Source organism: Pteropus alecto, unplaced genomic scaffold, assembly GCF_000325575.1.
Source record: "Pteropus alecto unplaced genomic scaffold, ASM32557v1 scaffold20, whole genome shotgun sequence".
Lineage (NCBI taxonomy): Eukaryota > Metazoa > Chordata > Mammalia > Chiroptera > Pteropodidae > Pteropus > Pteropus alecto.
This window is the reverse complement of record NW_006436298.1, coordinates 2,543,144-2,561,792: the sequence shown is the minus strand read 5'-3', so window position 1 is coordinate 2,561,792 and position 18,649 is coordinate 2,543,144.

Here is an 18,649-nt window from a genome sequence, read left to right as displayed (position 1 = left end):
ATATATATATAGTGAATACAAAAGGTACTCACCATTCCAGAATATTTTTGTTTCCTTTATTTACATCTGTCTCTATAATATTTACCTTAACTCTGTGTACATTGTGTACATTTCTGGGTTTGTGTTAGTGATATGTAACTATTTTTAATTTTTTTATTTCAATTTTCCTACACAGAAAAAATATTAGAGTATTATCTTAAAACTGCTTCTTAACAAACTTTGTACTGGCATAGACAACTCAGCTAAATTATAATATTCAAGATTTCCCACTCATTAACTGTATACGCCTTAGCAGTCACATAAAAAAATAATGTTAAAAGCTCTAATTTCCAGAATTTAAACACATTCAATATTTTTAAGATTTGGGAAGATGAAATGGGCCTACAGGCTATTAAAAATATGGCATATCTATCTATCAGGGTTATGAGCTTAGCTTCTGCTCTTAACTTCCTTCTATAAAGAGTGGTAAATATAATTTTAGTGAAACGTTACAGCCTACTGTAACAGGACTGTGGGAAATTCTAGGAAGAGTTGTGACCCACCCTTCAGTGGGACAGATTAAGAGAGCACAGGGCCTTTGATAGCTGTATACGATCTATGTTAAATACATTCAAATAACTACTAAACTCCTTAAAATTTTCCCATCCCTTATCTCTTGGGCTCTTTTAACTTTCCTTTCCCTTATATTCACGCTCAGCATTCTGATGTGTTCATCATGTTCCCTGTTAACAACATGAGAAGAGAGAAATCATAACACTAAAGTGTCAGTGCCAGAAGTGTTTGTCAGTGTAGGATATTTTCATTTGAATGAGTGTAGCTAGAGCGAGCACTATTCTACGTAACAAAATTATTCGTGAGTGGTAGAATTTCAGTCACTTTGGCATCACCTGAAAAAGGTACTGAGCTTTCTCTACTCTGCTCGAACAATACAATGTGATATTGTTTACTATGCCTGACAGTAAGGTAGGCACTGATACAAAGTCTTATTAAGTCTTATTAAGAATAAGAAAGTCTTATTAAGTCTTATTAAGAATACATTTGTGTTTCAAAACTAATTTGGCATATTGCAGATAGCAAAAAACCTGATCCAATACATAAATCATTGAAAATACAATCTGATGAACACTTTAAAAATAAGTTTTCTTTCTGAAATTTTAACTTCTGGTTTCAGGAGTTTTGTGAATCATTGAACTTTGAAATCAGAGGTCAAGCTATAACTGTTAGAGGCCTCTTAGGTTAACATGATAGTAAGCCATTCTATTTTTGCATTGCTTCATTTTATCAAGTCAATAACTTAGTCTTGTAGCAAGTGGAATTTACTCCTGAGTAATTACCCCTCCCCTCCCAGAGCTATTAGTCGTCATTATTGGCCAAAATAATTGCTAAAGGAAGATGAGATACCTAGGACCTGTTGTGCCATTGACTTTTAAAACGTTCTAAATATACCCATCTGCCCCTTTCTGCTTCTCATTTACCTCCCCGAAGAGGCATTTTAGAAATGCATGTTGCAAAAGTAGAATACTTAATAGTCTGCCAACCAGGCGTGTAAACAAACAAACAAACAAACAAATAAATAAATAAATCTATCAAGGGGAGAAGCTAGTAAGCGGATATACTGTGTATGGAGTTCTGCCTGTTGCAGCAGTAGCTGAATATAATTTCTGGCATTCTTAGAGGTTGTCAGTGCCGAGCTGATCAAGAAGAGAAGATTTCTCATGGTGAGATGCCCAGGTGAAAGAACACGGGAGGGGCTGACTTGAGAATGAAACAGCAGGTACCAAATTTAGTGCTGTGAGTGCTCTTCTGCACTATGCGACTGCATGGGCTCCACATATGTCAGAGTACAAATTGTGGCATTCTGCCACACATGTGTGATATAACAAGCTGAATCATGCTTACATATGTTAGGCGCAGGCACCCTACTACACTAATGTAACATTCTAAATCCAAGTCCTATTCCTAGCCTCCAGCTTGGATCACAACCAGACCTGGGACCAGCCAGGCCAGGGACCCACAGAGGTTTATTGCCTAAAACATGAGCTAGCTTAGTTAATCAAAGCATCATGCCTTACTAAATTAGTGGTATCTGAGTAATGTCTTAGACTCTGACTACTTCTTAATACTTAGAATTTAATATTATTTAGTCACAGTATAGAATGAATAACCCATAATTATATGCTCCCAGATGAAATTTACAGAGAAGGAATACCACCCGGTAAAATGGTTATGTATATGTAAACCAAAATTAATTTTAGATTTTAATAAAGAATAAAAACTTTTATTTGAGCAAAAGTTGCTATAGCCCAGAAGACAGATTCAGATAGCCTAAATTATATTCCACCAAGACAAAGGGAAGACCACCTTCTATAGAGAAAGTTCTCACCCAGGGTCCCAATTAGGTCTATTTTATGTAAATGACGTATCCAAATTGTGCAGTTCTAATTGAATGGGGAAGGTCTCAGTCCATTGGTAAAAGATAAAATAAAGATTTCCCTTACAATAGGTGACTCAGATGGAATAAACAGGCAGGGCGTAATATAAGAAGCCAAGAATTCAGTCTGAAGTTCTTTTAGGCATCTAGAGTACTTGAGAAGCCTCTATCAGTAAATGGCCACTGGGCTCTTATTTATAATATCTGAGCTCTTGGAGTCCATCTCAGGAGGTAAATTGCTTCTTGGGGTTCACATCAAATGATTCTTTTTTCTTGGTGTCCACATATCTACTATGGAAGGGCAGGCCAATTGTGCATAAATATCTGGCTAAAACAGAATCATTATTGTTGTTAGACCACAACCTAGTCCACTGGTAGAAAAAGTACAATTGATTCCTGTCCTGTATCTCCATTTATCCTAATCGCCATTAATATGTTGAATGGTATTCTATTTTTCACGACCAAAGGATATAAATTACATACCTCAAAAAATTTGGGAGTAGCCAGAGGTTTCAGGAGACAAGTCAAATTGAGGACATCCAATTATTCAGCATAGCCAATCTTACTCCCATCGAGAGAGTTATATACTTGATTTGTTCCTGATACTGAAAATTGAGTATCCAGTGAAAGGGAGAACTAATTGGTGATCTCAAGAAGTCCAGTTATCTCTGTAGTCTCCTGGCTCCAAACATCGTTTATTTTCTCATTGCTTGAAAAAACCATCTCCTTGCTTAGACCTGGGTAGTGAGATCCTCTTATTATAGATATCACATGGAGAGGGCCCCATGGTATCTCTCCTATGGTCACCCTGTCCTACTGAGCAGCGGTCCTCAACCTTTTTGGCACCAGGGGCTGGATTCATGGAAGACAACTTTTCCACAGACTGGGAGGAGGGAATAGTTTGGGGATGATTCAAGCACATTACATTTTTTGTGCACTTTATTTCTATTATTACATTGTAATATATAATGAAATAATTATACTACTCACCATAATGTAGAATCAGATGCCACTAGATGCAGCTATACATTTGAAATACATCAACTCACCACTATAAAACTGCCACTAGATGCAGCTTAATTTTCTTTTGCCACTCACTGCTAGGATTTTGATGAGTCTGCAAGCAATTGATTTATTATAGTCTCTGCGAAGTCCAACCTCTCAGCTACAATGTTAATGTGTCTTTGCATCAGCTCCCCAAAGCTAGCATCACTGCCTAAGTCCACCTCAGATCATTAGGCATTAGATTCTCATAAGGAGCGGGCAACCTAGATCCCATGCATGAGCAGTTCACAGTAGGATTTGCGCTCCTATGAGAATCTAATGCCTGATGATCTACAGTGGAACTGAGAAGGTGATGTTAGCTCTGGGATTAAGCTTCCCTTGCTCACCTCCTGCTGTGCAGCCCAGTTCCTAATAGGCCATGGACCAGAACTGGTTAGTGGTCTTGGGGTTGGGGACTTCTGCCATACGGTGTGTAGTTTATGGAGCTAAGCTAAGCCTGAGCTCCCTCTTTCAAACCATGCTCCCGTTTTTTTCTGGAATTCCCATGCAAATATCTTTGAGTATATTTCCAGCACATATACAGTCACTTCACTAGCTGTTTTCCCAAGAATATTATGTTAGTAATGGAGAAAACAAAGATTAATGGGGAACATATGAAAATAATACAAAAATGAAAATATTTATAGAAAAGAGAAGATAGTTTCACAGATACAGGGAACTCAATTTATGCGTTAAGAATTAGAACACAAATAAAGCACAACTAACAATAAAATAAATGTTCTAAATGTTAAGGAGAACCAAATATTTCTACATAACCTCAATAAGAAAAGAACAATACCATCATCAACATCAAACACTTAACTGTAAATAATTAAAAATCTGACGAGGCTCCTTATCTCTTCTATAAGAAAAACATGATATGAAAGATACTGTTACACAATTATGAGGATGAAATATTGTAAGTAAATAAGGTTTTGGAAGCAGAAAAATGGTGGCCTAAATTTGTCCATGATCTAATCACTGGAATCTGTGAATATGTTATTTTATATAACAAAAGTGACTGCAGATATGCTTGGGGATTTTGAGGTGAGGGTTATTTGAGCAGGTCCAGTACAATCACTTGGATTCTTGAAAGCTGAGAATTTTTCTAGGCTATGGTCAGAGAAAGATATTATAATAAAAGAAGGGTCAGAGAAATGTGCTGTTCCTGGCACTGAAGAAGGAGGAAGGGGCTGCAAGTCAAAGAATGTAGTCAGCTTTCAGAAACAAGAAATTTCAAGAAAACATTCTCCCTAGAGCCTCCAGAAAAAAACAAAGTTTTATAGATACTTGGACTTCAGCCTTCCGAGACCTGTCAGGCTTATAAACTACAGATATAAAGATAATAAATCTGTTGCTTTAACCCCCTAAATTTGTGGTAATTTGTGAGAGTAGCAATAGAAAATCAATAACTGTATCAAGAATTTATCACTCATTGGCAAAAGAAATAAGTCAAACTATTTTAGGACATTTTTTTTCTAGGAAACGGCTGCAAAAATAACTTAAATATTTAATCCAATCAAAGAAATATGAATATGAATATAAATTATGAATAATTATAATAGCTGCCTTTTGTTAAATGCATTTATTATGTGCCAGGAGTATGATGAATGTTTTAGATTCATTTATTGCATCTAATGCAATCTCAAAACAACCCTAGGAGGTAGTTATTATTAATCTTAATTTATTCATAAAGGAATTTAATTACAGAGATTGTACATTTTTAGTAAAAGAAAACACTTTTCACAACTAGTAATTAGAGCACATATAATGTCAACCTGTGTCTGTCTAACTTAAACATTCTTATTCAGATCTTATGTCCCTCTCAAGCCTGGAGAAGTCAAACTAATGATGGAGGACTAATGATGAACCATAAAATTGATTAAACACAGAGGTAATAAGACAAATATCAAAAATATTAAGACAGATTATAAATTTAAAATTAAAAACAGATTATACATTTAAACAGATTATAAATTTAAAATTATAATAATAAGCATTTGCTTATAAATTTCTAAATTAAATTCTTTATTATCCTGGAAATATGAAAAAGAACAAGTATAAAGGAAAGAAAATAAAATATTATAAAGATAAAGACAGTCAATAATTTTATTTTTAATGTCGATAACTAGATACAAATAATCTTAGGCATTTTCATTTTAAATATTATCTGGTATCAAATTCTGACATAGTCTTTCTCAATTTATTGTTAAAGCAACATCTTTATCATAGTAAAAAAAGGAAACAACAAAGAAGCATGTAGAGCAGAAATCATAGAACTTGGCAAATATGTTAAATATATCTATTAAAATGATGTGCATAATTATGTTCCTTCTGTAGGATAGAGTGAAATGAACTCTATGAGCAGATCAAAATTTCTACTTTAAATCAAAAGAGAATCGATTCAAGTGGAAAAAAATAATCTCACAACTAAATTCCTACTTAGTTAACATTTAAAAATGTATTTCTTTCCACACCAAAAGCACCCTTTGAGTCTAAGTAAAAACATACAAATAGGAAGATATAAAATAAAATATCCATCAATGATCTTTGACAAATTTTTTAAGTTGTAGTCTGAGTAGAGAAAACATGATAAACTATCCTTCTCTCTGTCAGGTTGGCCTGCTGTGTGAGACAGAGGGATGTACTGAATGTGTATGAGGGTGAATAGAAGGAACACAGCATGTTCCCTACTTTTGTATAAAATTTAGTCAAAGGATATCCGGAATCTTTTATTATATTCTCCTGAATGCCTATGACCAAGCATTATTCAAGGTCACTTAAACCTCCTATTTAAGTAAAAAATAATCATACAAACAAAATAAAAAATAACCTGCACAGGACTAAGGGGTTTAAATTGTTGCAATACACGATTCACATTAAATGTGTAAATCTTATAAATCATCTTATGCTGAAAAGCATAGCACCATAAAACACAAAGATTTGTGACTTTAATGAAATGTTCTTAGCTTTATCAGATTAGAAATTCAAACAAAAATAAAGGTCAAAAGAGATGTTAAAGAACTGAAAATATTAATTTAATTGTTACATTTTGGTGCTTTTACTTTACTCATAATAAAGTCTGTTTCCTGGACCAATTAAGCTATTATGAAAATTATTATATATAAGTTACTAAGAAAATCTAAATAATTCTTGGGAAAATAAGGGGAAAATGAATATAACTAGAGGTTGGAAAATATTAAGACAGGGAAAGAAAATTATTTGCATACATATTTCAGAAATAGTTTGAAAATAAGATATTGATTTATTTACATTACTAATTATAATAAATGTCTATACATATAGAACATGTTTCCTCATGTAAAATTCTCTTCTATCTATATATTTTCTATTCTTATTGTAATATCATAGTTTAATTATTATACCTTTATAATAAATTTTACTTCTGATGCTCTATCCTTTTTCTTCTTTTCAGAATTTTCTATGTAATTTTTACCTTCTAAAAGCGCCAGAGATACTTTAGCACAAATGTCAAATTAAAACAAAACGTGCAAATAAATAAAACACTGAGATTACATAAACAGTATAATTAGTTTTAAGACAAATGATATTAATTATAGTTACTCTTTTCATTTATTCAAAATTTACCTTTAGTAAAATGTAGTTACATCTTAATAGATATTATATCTACATTATGCTTACTCTAAGTTTGTTATACATTAACTATATAGTAAACATATATATTATAAATATACACTAAATATATTTACTATGTATTGTATTTATATTTTGTTATATTCATTCTTGTTAGATATAAGTATAAGCAGTCCATATTTTGGTTGCTACTATGAATAGAATAGTTGTTTTCTTTTCTTTTTCAAGTACTTAACATAACATAAATAAATAATTATCGTATTCATATTTAGCTCAGTTACTTTCAACAGAGCATAAACACTCTTTATAAACCCACAAATAATTGGCATGCTAAGATAGAAAAGACTAAATTAAAAAAAAAAAACAGAATTTTGAAAAACAAAAATTTTTCAGGCCAAATTACTTAGAAAAAAAATAAAAACTGAGGTTAAATGGAGAAGTATAAAAAATAAATAATCTAGACTTCTAGAATATAAATTTAAATGAGTGCTCTAATGTGTTGAAGATATTTAAATTTGAATAATTTTACTGTTTTATGGATAATTCCTCCTTTGTTTATAATTTTATGTTTTGTACATTTTTATGTAAACATGAATTTCTTTTACTGTACAAAGAAAATACTTTTTTCAAAATTTTAATTGAATAATGTAGTAAATGTGACATCAATAGTACAAATATTTTCTTTGTGGTAAATGCTTAACGATGTGCAACTTACTTTGACGTAGATAATTTAATTGAAATAAAATTGTTAATAGAAAGAATAAAAAAATTAAATTATTTGACCAGAATCATAAAATGTACATTTTATGGTGCATTTCTTTAAATTTCTGAATTTCAGTAAAATTATTAACTATTACCTGAGTCACATTATTACCTTAACTCTTGCTATGCACGAAACATTGCTTTAACCACTCTGTGAGAGATTAAAATGATGGCACTCAGCCCTTATTCTCCAGGATTATACAATTATTGGTGAAATGTAAATCAATAAAAATATAATATATATATATTTTTTAACTTACTGCAACAAATGACAAGGTAGAAGAATATGACTATTTGCTACTCAAATTTAAAAATTCAACTAACATTTGGAATGAGGTAGAATACATGACAAAAACTTGATAATATTTTGGGAAATCTATATCATATTTAAGGAAATACTGATTAAGGAAAGATTATAATCACCAACACAACCCAGTGGTGTGATAGTTTGTTACATGGCTTAAGGATTAAGAAAATTGACTGGAGTCTTACTGCAGAGATTAAATCCTGGCTATGCCTCTTACTCTAGGACCATGAGTAATTTACTTAACCTCTCTTTCTATCCTTCACTGTCACCATCTATATAATGGGGATGATGAGGTTAATAGTATTTATTATAAGGTTGTTTTGAGTCTTATGAGTTAATATTTGAAAAGTAGTTAGAATAGTGATTGGCAAAATATGTGTTTGCAATATTATTATTATTATTATTTTATTGTGACAGTAGAAGTATTAAGAAAGAAACTTGAAATCTTGAAGGAGATTCTGGAACTTATACTCTGTATCACCTTATCCCCAGTAGTTATAATCTATATTGAGGAAGAATATGGAATTAGACTTAGCAGGAGATTGCCCCTTTAAGGCAAAGTATAAATGGATGTTTTTAAGTAGGTTTTTTTTTTTCAATTCATTTAAAAAAAAGGACAGAAGACTAAATAGACACTACTCCCAAGAAGACATACAAATGGCCAACAAATATATGAATAGATGATTAACTTCATTAGCTATAAGAAAAATGCAAATCAAAGCACAATGGGATATCACCTCACACCTGTAAGAGAGGCTAACATCAACAAGACAAGTAATAGCAGGTGTTGGATAAGTTGTGGGAAAAAAGGAACACTCATATACTGCTGGTGGGAATGTAAATTGGTACAGTCACTATGGAAAACAGCATGATGTTTCCTCAAAAATTAATAAGATTACCAAATGACCCATCAATCCCTCTTTTTAACTATAAAAAAAGAAAATTGAAAACATTTATCTGTAAAGAGATATGCAACCTGATGTTCATTGCAGCATTATTCACAGTGGCCAAGACATGGGAATAACCAAAATGTCCTTCGATACATGATTGGGTAAAAAAGATGTGGTACATATATACAATGGAATATTATTCAGCCATAAGAAAAGGTGAAATACTGCCATTTGTGACAACACAGATGGATCTTGAGATTATCATACTAAGCTAAATAAATCAGACAGAAAAAATTGGGTATCATATTTCACTCATATGTGGGATATAAAACTGAAAGCAACAAATGAACAATACAAACAAAAACTCATAGATAGAAGTAACAGTTTAGAAGTTACCAGAGGGAAAATAGATGAGGGGAGTTAGAAAAGGCTAAAGAGGTCAAATTTTTGAAAGGAAAGAAATTTGACTGATGGAAGAAAATTTGACTTTGGGTGGTAAATACAAAGTCAAATTGTATGATATTATATATCATACAATTTGACTTTGTATTGGTGATATATAATAGAATTGTACACTTGAAATCTCTATAATTTTATTAACCACTGTCATGCTAATAAATTTAATATATTTAAAAAAAACTAAAAAATGAATTTATTTTGAAACACAAAACTTGATTGTAGATATTGTTATAGAAGATAGCCTCCTTGAGAATCAATTTTGTACTAAAAAATAACAAAGAAAATTATCAAGCAAATTCAGGATTAGAGGAATAAACGTACACTGGTTTTACTGTAATGATATTATAAATAGCTCTAAATATAGATGGTGATTTTATAAAGATCATTTTAGAAAATGTACTCTAAAGTGAATAATAGATAAAGATTTTTGATTAAATTGTTTTTAAAATTTATCATTTCCTAAAGACACCTGTATCAATAAATTAGAATGAATAGATGAAGCAAAATGGAAAACAAACAAACAAACAATACTTTTGTAACGTGTAAAGGGGAGATACCTTGACAAATCTTGTACAATGAAAACTACAGGTATTTGTAACTCCCACACCCACCACAGGGATTCTAATCGACAAAATCAGGTGTGTAGTCACGGTTTCTTCTATTTAAGCAAGTACCTGAGCCAGGTAATAGGGACGAGACTTTGAGAAACACTGTTCGAGTTACTGTGTGTGCTTCTGTGTTATAAAAGTGAGAAGTCTTTGCTGGAATCATCCAGGTCACTAATTAAGTAAAGAGACAAGAACCAAAAAGATAAAACAAATTATACAAAATATAGAAAATATTCATTTCAAGCAGGTACTTTGCAAAGCTACTTATAGGAATTCTCTCTCTCTCTCTCTCTCTCTCTTTTTTTTTTTACTATATTCCCTATGCTATACTTTACATCCCCACGACTATTTTCTAACTACCAATTTGTACTTCTTAATCCCTTCCCCTTTTTCACCCATCCTCTTATCCGTCCTCCCACTTGGCAATCATCAAGATATTCTCTGTATCAATGAGTTTGTTTCTGTTACGTTTATTCATTTATTTTGTTTTTTAGATTCCACATGTAAGTAAAATCATAAGATATTTGTCTTGCTTGGTGTGACTTATTTCACTCAGCATAATACCCTCTAGATTCATCCATGTGTTGCAAATGGCAAGATTTCATCTTTTTTATGGATGAGTAATATTTCATTGTATATATGTATCACTTCCTCTTTATGTATTTTCTATTGATGGACACTTAGGTTGCCTCCATATTCTGGCTACTGTAAATAATACTACAATGAACATATGGATGCATACATCTTTCTAAATTAATGTTTTGGGTTTCTTCGAATAAATATCCAGAAGTGGAACTACAGGGTCTTTCTTTGTATCTTGTTATAGCCTTTGATTTAAAGTCTATTTCATCTGGTCTAAGTATTGCTACCCCAGCTTTTTTGTTTGTTTCTTTTTTCATGAAATATCTTTTTCTACCCTTTACTTTCGGTCTATGTGTGTCTTTCGATTTGGTGTGTCTTGTAGGCAGTATATGTAAGGGTCTTATTTTCTTATCCATTCAGCCATCCTATGTCTTTTGATTGAATCATTTAATCCATTTTATTAAAAATATTAGTTAATAGATATGTAGTTTTTGCCATTTAGTTATTCATATTTTTAAACTTCTTCTCTTCCTTCTCCTCCTCCTTCTTCTTCTTCAAGAAGGTCCTCTAACATATCTTGTAATACTGGTTTGGTGTGATGAACTCCTTAAGCTTTTTCTTGTTTGGGAAGTTATTTATCTGTCCTTTGATTCTAAATCATAGCTTTTCTGGGTAGAATAATCTTGGTTGAAGTTCTTTGCTTTTTATTACTTTGAATATTTTGTGCCAGTCTCTTCTGGCCTGCAATGTTTCCGTTGAGAAATCAGCTGATAGTCTTACAGGAGCTCCCTTGGAGGTAACTGATATTCTCTTGCTGCTTTTAAGATTCTCTCTTTGTCTTTAATCTTTGGCATTTTAATTATGATGTGTCTTGGTGTGGGCTTTTTTAGGTTTATCTTGTTTAGGACTCTCTGCACTTCCTGAGCTTATATGCCTATTTGTTTCCGTCTTTATTTCTTCAAATAAGTTTTCAATTTTTTGCTCTCTCTCTTCTTCTGATATCCTTGTGATACAAATGCTGGTATATTTGATGTCGTTTTAGTCCCTTAAACTATTCTCACTTTTTTGGATCTTTTCTTTTTGCCATTCTGATTGGATGTTTTCTGCCACCTTATCTTATAAATTGTTGATTCAGTCCTCCTCTTTATCTAATCTACTGTTGATTTTCTCTGTTCTTCATTTCAGTTATTGTATTCTTGCTTTCTGTTTCTTTTTTTATGTTTTTTTTTATTTTCAATTTTATGTTTCCTATCTCTTTGTTGATGTTCTCCCTGAGATAATTGAGCGTCCTTATAAGTGTTTTGAACTCTGCATCTGGTAGATTTCTTGTCTTCATTTTGTTTAGTTCTTTTTCTGAGGTTTGTTCTGTTATTTCATTTGATATGTGTCATTTTGTCTCATTGTGGCTGCCTCTCTGTTTTTGATTCTATATATTAAGTAGAGCATCTACATCTCCTGGTCTTGGTAGAGTGGCCTTACGTAGTAAGTGTCCTGTGGGGCCCAGAAGCACAGTCTTCCTGGTCATCTGAGCTGGGTGCTCCAGGTGTGTCCTTTGTGTGAATTGCATGTGCTCTCCTGTTTAATTGAGCCTTAATTGCTGTTGGCAATCAATGAGAGAGACTGACCCTCAGACTGATTGATTATGAAGATGGGTCATTTCTATAGTGGAAGAGCTATTCTGCAGGAGTTGACCCTACAGAGCAGGATTGGCTTTAATGGGCCTCTATTGCCTGCCTAGTCTGCCCTTGGGTGTATCACTTGTGAAGGTGGTTAAGTGGTGCTGTGCTCTGAAGCTGGCCAATGGGTGTGTTGATTCTGGGGCCTCTTGGGAGAAGCTCTGGTGCTGGCCAAATTCAGCCACTGCCTGTGCCCTGCCTGAGGCCACTTGGTATGAGCTACAAAGTGATCTGTGGAAGTTTGCCAGTTGTGCTGGGAGGTGCCTAAGAGAGGTTAAAATGCAAACTGAGTCTGGCTGCCACTAGTGCTGGGCTTGGGGCTTATTAGCAAGAGGTGTGGAGCAGACCAAGGCTAGACGCTACTTGTTTGGGATTTGTGAACCTTCGGAAGGTTTTAGGAAATCCTGTAGTATGAGTCAAGATAGTCCATTTATGCGGAAAAGGCTCTGGAAGTTGCTTTTGTGGGTCTGCAAATTGGATGGGGTTGGTCTTAGGGAATCACCAGAGCAGAGTGACCAGTATTAGCCAGGTTAATGGAGACTCAGACATGGCACCTGCCTGGATAGAGGGAGGGCTCAACAAAGAAACAATGACTTCTGCTAGCACATTTGTCTGAGAGAAAGCTACCCCTCCAGCCCTTGCCCTAAAGATGGATAATTCAGTTTTTCCCCATGTGTCCCTGATGTCTTTCCAGCTGCTATCCCAGTGCTAGAGCTCAGAATAAATAATTCTGTCAATGAGTACGTTCATGAGTGGGCTCTTTATGAGAAATACTAGAACTCAAGCAGCCCTCCATTTCACTCAGCACAATTCCCATCCATTTTCACAGCCAGAAGTAATGGAGACTTCTCTTACCAGCACTGGAACCCTAGGCTGGGGAGCTTGGTGTGGGGCTGGAACTCATCATACCTCAGGGAGGACCTTCAAAGCTGAAATTGCCCTCTCTAGTTTTAACCGCCACATACGGGTGTTGAAGTAACCCATTCCACATCTCTGCCCCTCTTACCATGTGGCTTCTGGATATCATTAGTTATAGACATTTGTTCAGCTAGACTTCAGGTGATTCTCAATGATGGTTGTTCTATAGTTTAGTTGTAATTCTGATGCAGTTGTGGGAGAAGGCAAGCATATTGTTTCTCTACTCTGCTATCTTGAACCTAGGTAATTCTTCAAATTGCTGTGATTTAATAACTGAAATGGGCTAGAAAAAAACACACACAAAAGCACCCAAACTAAAAATCACTTAATGTTTAATGAAAAATGCGTGGTTCAGAGATCTAAAAACCATGTTGTCTTTGACAATTTTGAAGAAACATAAGTAATATCTAATGATATATTATTTAAATAATATTCAAAACAATTAAATGTATAAATATGTTTGCAAGTACATGTAAAGATAATGTGTAAAAATCATGAAACTGGAGTTATAGATAATATTTTTATTTTTGGAAATTATTTTTAATAATATAAAATTATTTCAACAACACATTATGTCATTTTGATTAATCACTTGTTTGAAATAGGCACATGTCTATTTACTATGTCTTGCCATTTGTTTAAAAACACAATGAATTTTAAAAAGATAGTCTGAAAAATTAAATAATTTTGGAAACCTATAATTGGTTTCCTAAATATTTCTGAGTGGCTGCTTCTTCAGGTAAACATGTAGATGTTGAAATGGAAATTAGAGAATGTGATGACTTTTACAATGTGCATACATACTATATATAGATATGTCTATATATGACATATATCTATATACAAACGTAAACACATACACAATTACACAATTTTGTGTCTATATGTGCTATATATGTTTCTATTAAACAACTTGAAATGCTGGATACTAAAAGTTTTATGGTGTTCCTCTGAGCATAGAATAATGACTTATGAAGAAGAAGAGAAGATGACTTATGGTGCTGTCTTCTCCAAGGCATTTCTCTAAGTGGTAGATAAAAACGCTTGGAGAATTTATGAAAAACATATCTTTAAAGAGTTCATTCAACAAACTTTCTGTTTCAAAAACATGAATTCATAGTGTCATATTTCTATTTCTTTTAGAAGTCCCCCTCCCCCACCACCACCCCAGGAGTGTGAAGACCACATTTTGAACTATATAGGCATAGGGATTGAGCTGAGGCTTAATGAATTTACTTTCAAAAGTCTTCTATCTGCTTCTCAGCTTCAATAAAGAACTGTAATTACAGGGTAAAACGAGCTCTTCATGATCACAAAACATTGTTGTATTGATCTCTTAAACCCATTAAATATGAAAGTTTAAATCCATATACCTAAGCAACATATTAGAAATTCTGGTGATTTAGAAAGATTATGAATCCGAATGTGGAAGACATGAAAGAAGAAATCATTAAACTTGGTAATGCTCCCAGGGAGGCAGCCATAAGATGCTCCAGTGCCAGACAATCACAATTATATCTTGATTCTTCATTTCTGGAGAAAACAACAACTAGATAGATAGTTGCTGTATTCTACCACCATGAGTGAAATTTGTTTTTTTTGTTTGTTTGATTTTTTTTTTTTTTAAGTAGGGAGGAATTAATTAGTATTGTTTAGTCATTGTGTTTTGTACTCTTTGGAGTGCAATATTTTAGCTGTGGTAGGCAGAAATTTTTAAATGTCACTCTAAAGATGTCTAGCTTTAATCCATAGAACCGGGATTAACTATGTGAATGCTGTGTGATTATGAGCCCTTAAAAACAGAAAACTTTCTTTAGCTGGGGGCAGAAGGAAATGCCAGAGGGACCGAGAGTCTGAGAAGGGTTCAACATAGCCTTGCATTTTAGAAGATGAAGAGGTAATAAGAAGTAACGCCAATAGCCACAATAACGGAGATCTCAGTCCTATCATAACAAGGAACTTGATTCTGTCAAAAACTTGAATGAACTTGGAAGCAGATTTCTTCTAAAACTTCTAGATAAGAGCTCTGTCAGGCCAAAACTTTGATTGTGCCCTTGAGCACAGAACTCATCTGAACCTGCTTTAAAACCTACGAAACTGTGAGATAATGTATGAGTGTTGTTTTAAGCTAAATTTGTGGTAATTTGCAGCACAGTAATAAAAAAAACAAAACAAACAAACAAAAAAAACAAAACTAAAACATAGCTTGAATAGCTTGAAAGATTTGTTCTCACTGTGATTAATTTTCATGTTTTTTATATATATATATATATATATGACAGTAGTGTAGTAAAATTGAGTAATTAACATTGTTCAAATAAACTGAGGTTCCATATTTATGACTCAGTGTATCAAAGCCCACCTCCTCCCTTTAAGTTCTTTCTCCCTGGCCTGGGTCCATAGTTCATATATATCTTCTGTTATTCACTGCATAGATGTGGATACAGCATATTCTGTTACCACTAACATGATATTTATTTTTAAACAGAATATTAAAAATGCTTTAAGAAAATGAATCATTGTACAGTCATCTCTATTTTTATAGGTTAGAATTTGTTTTTCTTTATAAAAGTGATGTATTTTATACTTTTACTTATACTTTTTTATATAGTATGTAGTCAAAGAGATAACTTCATGTGATATCAGAGCAATGAACCAGAAATCTGCATCATTGAGCTCACTGCTTTTTCGTTTTACTCCTCCATATCTTCACTTACTTTTATATCCTTACTGCCACCATGAAAAAATGAAAAAAAAAAAAAAAAGAAAGGATGAGAGGACTTGGCATATAATAGATGTTTAATAAATAATAGTTTTTATTTGCTAACTGAATTTCCATACCACCTAGAATTATGCCTTGTATATAATTGATATGACATATATTTCATAAGCATATTAGAAATTATCTACTTGGTTTATAAATCAGATAGTCCTTACTTAGGTTTTCATTGGTTTGATTTCCACATCATTTCAAGAAAAGGAATAGATTTTTTTGCAGAAAAGGAAAAATAACCAATCGGACTTATGACTTAAATTCAGAGTATGTAAAACATGAGTAGTCTTCGACCCCACCTTCTTGTATGTTCTGGGAAAGGCCACATTCCCTTCTCCATTGAAAAGTTCTGCGTATCACGTGGTTATATCCTAGTCCTTGATGCTTCTCTTCTCTCAGCTCCACATCTCTCTGCTGTATTGTTTCTTTCAAACACAATAGCATCTCCACATTGGGCATGGAATTGCTGTTATTAATTATTACAGCTACTGCTGCTGTTTTAGACTCTACTGAAGCAACACAGATGCTGGCACCAACCTATTTGTAACCTCAGATCCCTTCAGATACTGTTGCTCCTGATTGCAGTGCTTTATTATCTCCTCCCAGTTGAACTCTGAACCTCCCAACTTTTTCAAAATGCATAAGGTCTTTGAAGGTGGGATTGGAAAAGGGGTTCGTGGAAATGCTGACTCTGTGTGGAATCAAGTGCATCTGTTTCCTGAACCTAGAACCACCACCACCTTTGACCCAAGGCATTATCTTTTCAATTCTATCTTACTCTATCAAACACACCTCATTTCTTAGGGGATTTCTTTCAAGTACACTTCACGCTTCATTTTTTTTTTTTTTTTAATTTTGGTTTACAATCTGCATTCTCATGGAATATGCAGGCATGTTGGTACATTGATAAGTGACTAAATCCCAATTATGGCCATGAAATTTCAAGGGATATGTTTAACAGTGTATGCATTTAGGTATCCCACACATTTTAGTCATTAAGGACTTTTTTGTTTTCTTCCGAAAACAGAAATTTCAGAGAACAGTTAGTTCTTATTCAGTTAGTAAGGACTCTGACACATATATTTAAAAAGTTCATACAAAAACTTCTAAGATAGTTCTTTAGATCAAGTAGGTATATTTCATTTTAAATATAATTTCACCAATTAAACTTTTGTTAGTATTTTAACAAGTAAGAATTTGCTTTCAGAGCAAATTTTTTGATATATTAAAATATAAGTTCTCATCAGTACAAGCTTTGAGTTTCTTGAATTACCATTCTTTACAATTGTGTGAAAAGTTGTGTGTTCTTTGTTATCCATTCTGGTATTTTTAAACAGAGATCTAGATATATATATTTCACTTTTGTTTTTCCAATCCTCTGTACACTTGCATGCAACTTTTAATGTGGCAGGTTTAATTTGCTAAACACAATTCTAATGCATCCCCGTGATAAATTATCATCACACTGTACCTTAGAACACATGTCACATTCCAATTAAAACATAAATCTCTGTTCATTTGGCCACCCAAGAAGATTTAATACATTTTGATTTTTTCATTTTTTTTGTGTGTCATGAAACATTTTCATTATAAAGAAACTTCTTTTTTTCCTAATCAAATATGAGAAAATACCTTAAATTCTATCTCTTATAATTCATATAAATAAAAAAAGATTTAGACATTTAAATAGCTGAAAAAAATTGTAGACTACCTTTTTATTCAGCATAGTAAAAAAAAAGAAACTCAGTTATTTGATAAAAATGAGGATTTTTGCCATTTTTTTCTGGCCAGTTTCCAAAGTTGAGTTTTATTTCTTTACCATATGTGTTGATATCTATAGCCTGTTAAATACTAATAGCAATCTCAGGTCTGTAATATGACTATTGCCTTTTCATGGCATGTGTATCGAATACTAAGATGCATGAACTAGTACCTAATTTACATTTACTATCAAATGGGATTGAATTTATCCACAGGATTTGATAAAAATGCATTGTTCTATGTTAAAGTCAACCAATTCCTGTGTCATGAGGAAAAACTCTCCTTCTAAAATCTCGTATAAAATGACCTTTAAGCATATAACTTCTTCTTTCAACTGAGGCAAACACAAAAGTTGCTCTGATATTCTGGCTAGTAGGAGAGACAGTACCTGTAATTGTTCCAACATGAGTTGGCTATCTGAAAAGTATAGTGCCGGTGTTTGAACTTTTATGTTTTATTTTCAATTTGGGGTCCTGGGACATTACTTATTTCATAATAAAATGATCTGTCAATGCATTTTAAGCATCTTGTATGTATTTCTATCTTATTTTAGGATTGATAAAGCAGAATCATCTATTACTTTGGTGATTTTTTAAAGTTGTTTTAATGTTAACTGTCCTTCATCACCCTATGTCATAAGTGAGAAATACTGCTTAGAAAAGATATTTGGTGCATTTACAGCACATCTCATAGCCCCTGATTTTCTAGTCTATTACTTGGTCTTGGACTCTTAAAGCTAATGGTACATGCTAAAGTGAGAAATTCATAGCACTCACTTTTAGCTTTATATCATTAAGATATAACTCCACTCACACCTCATTGG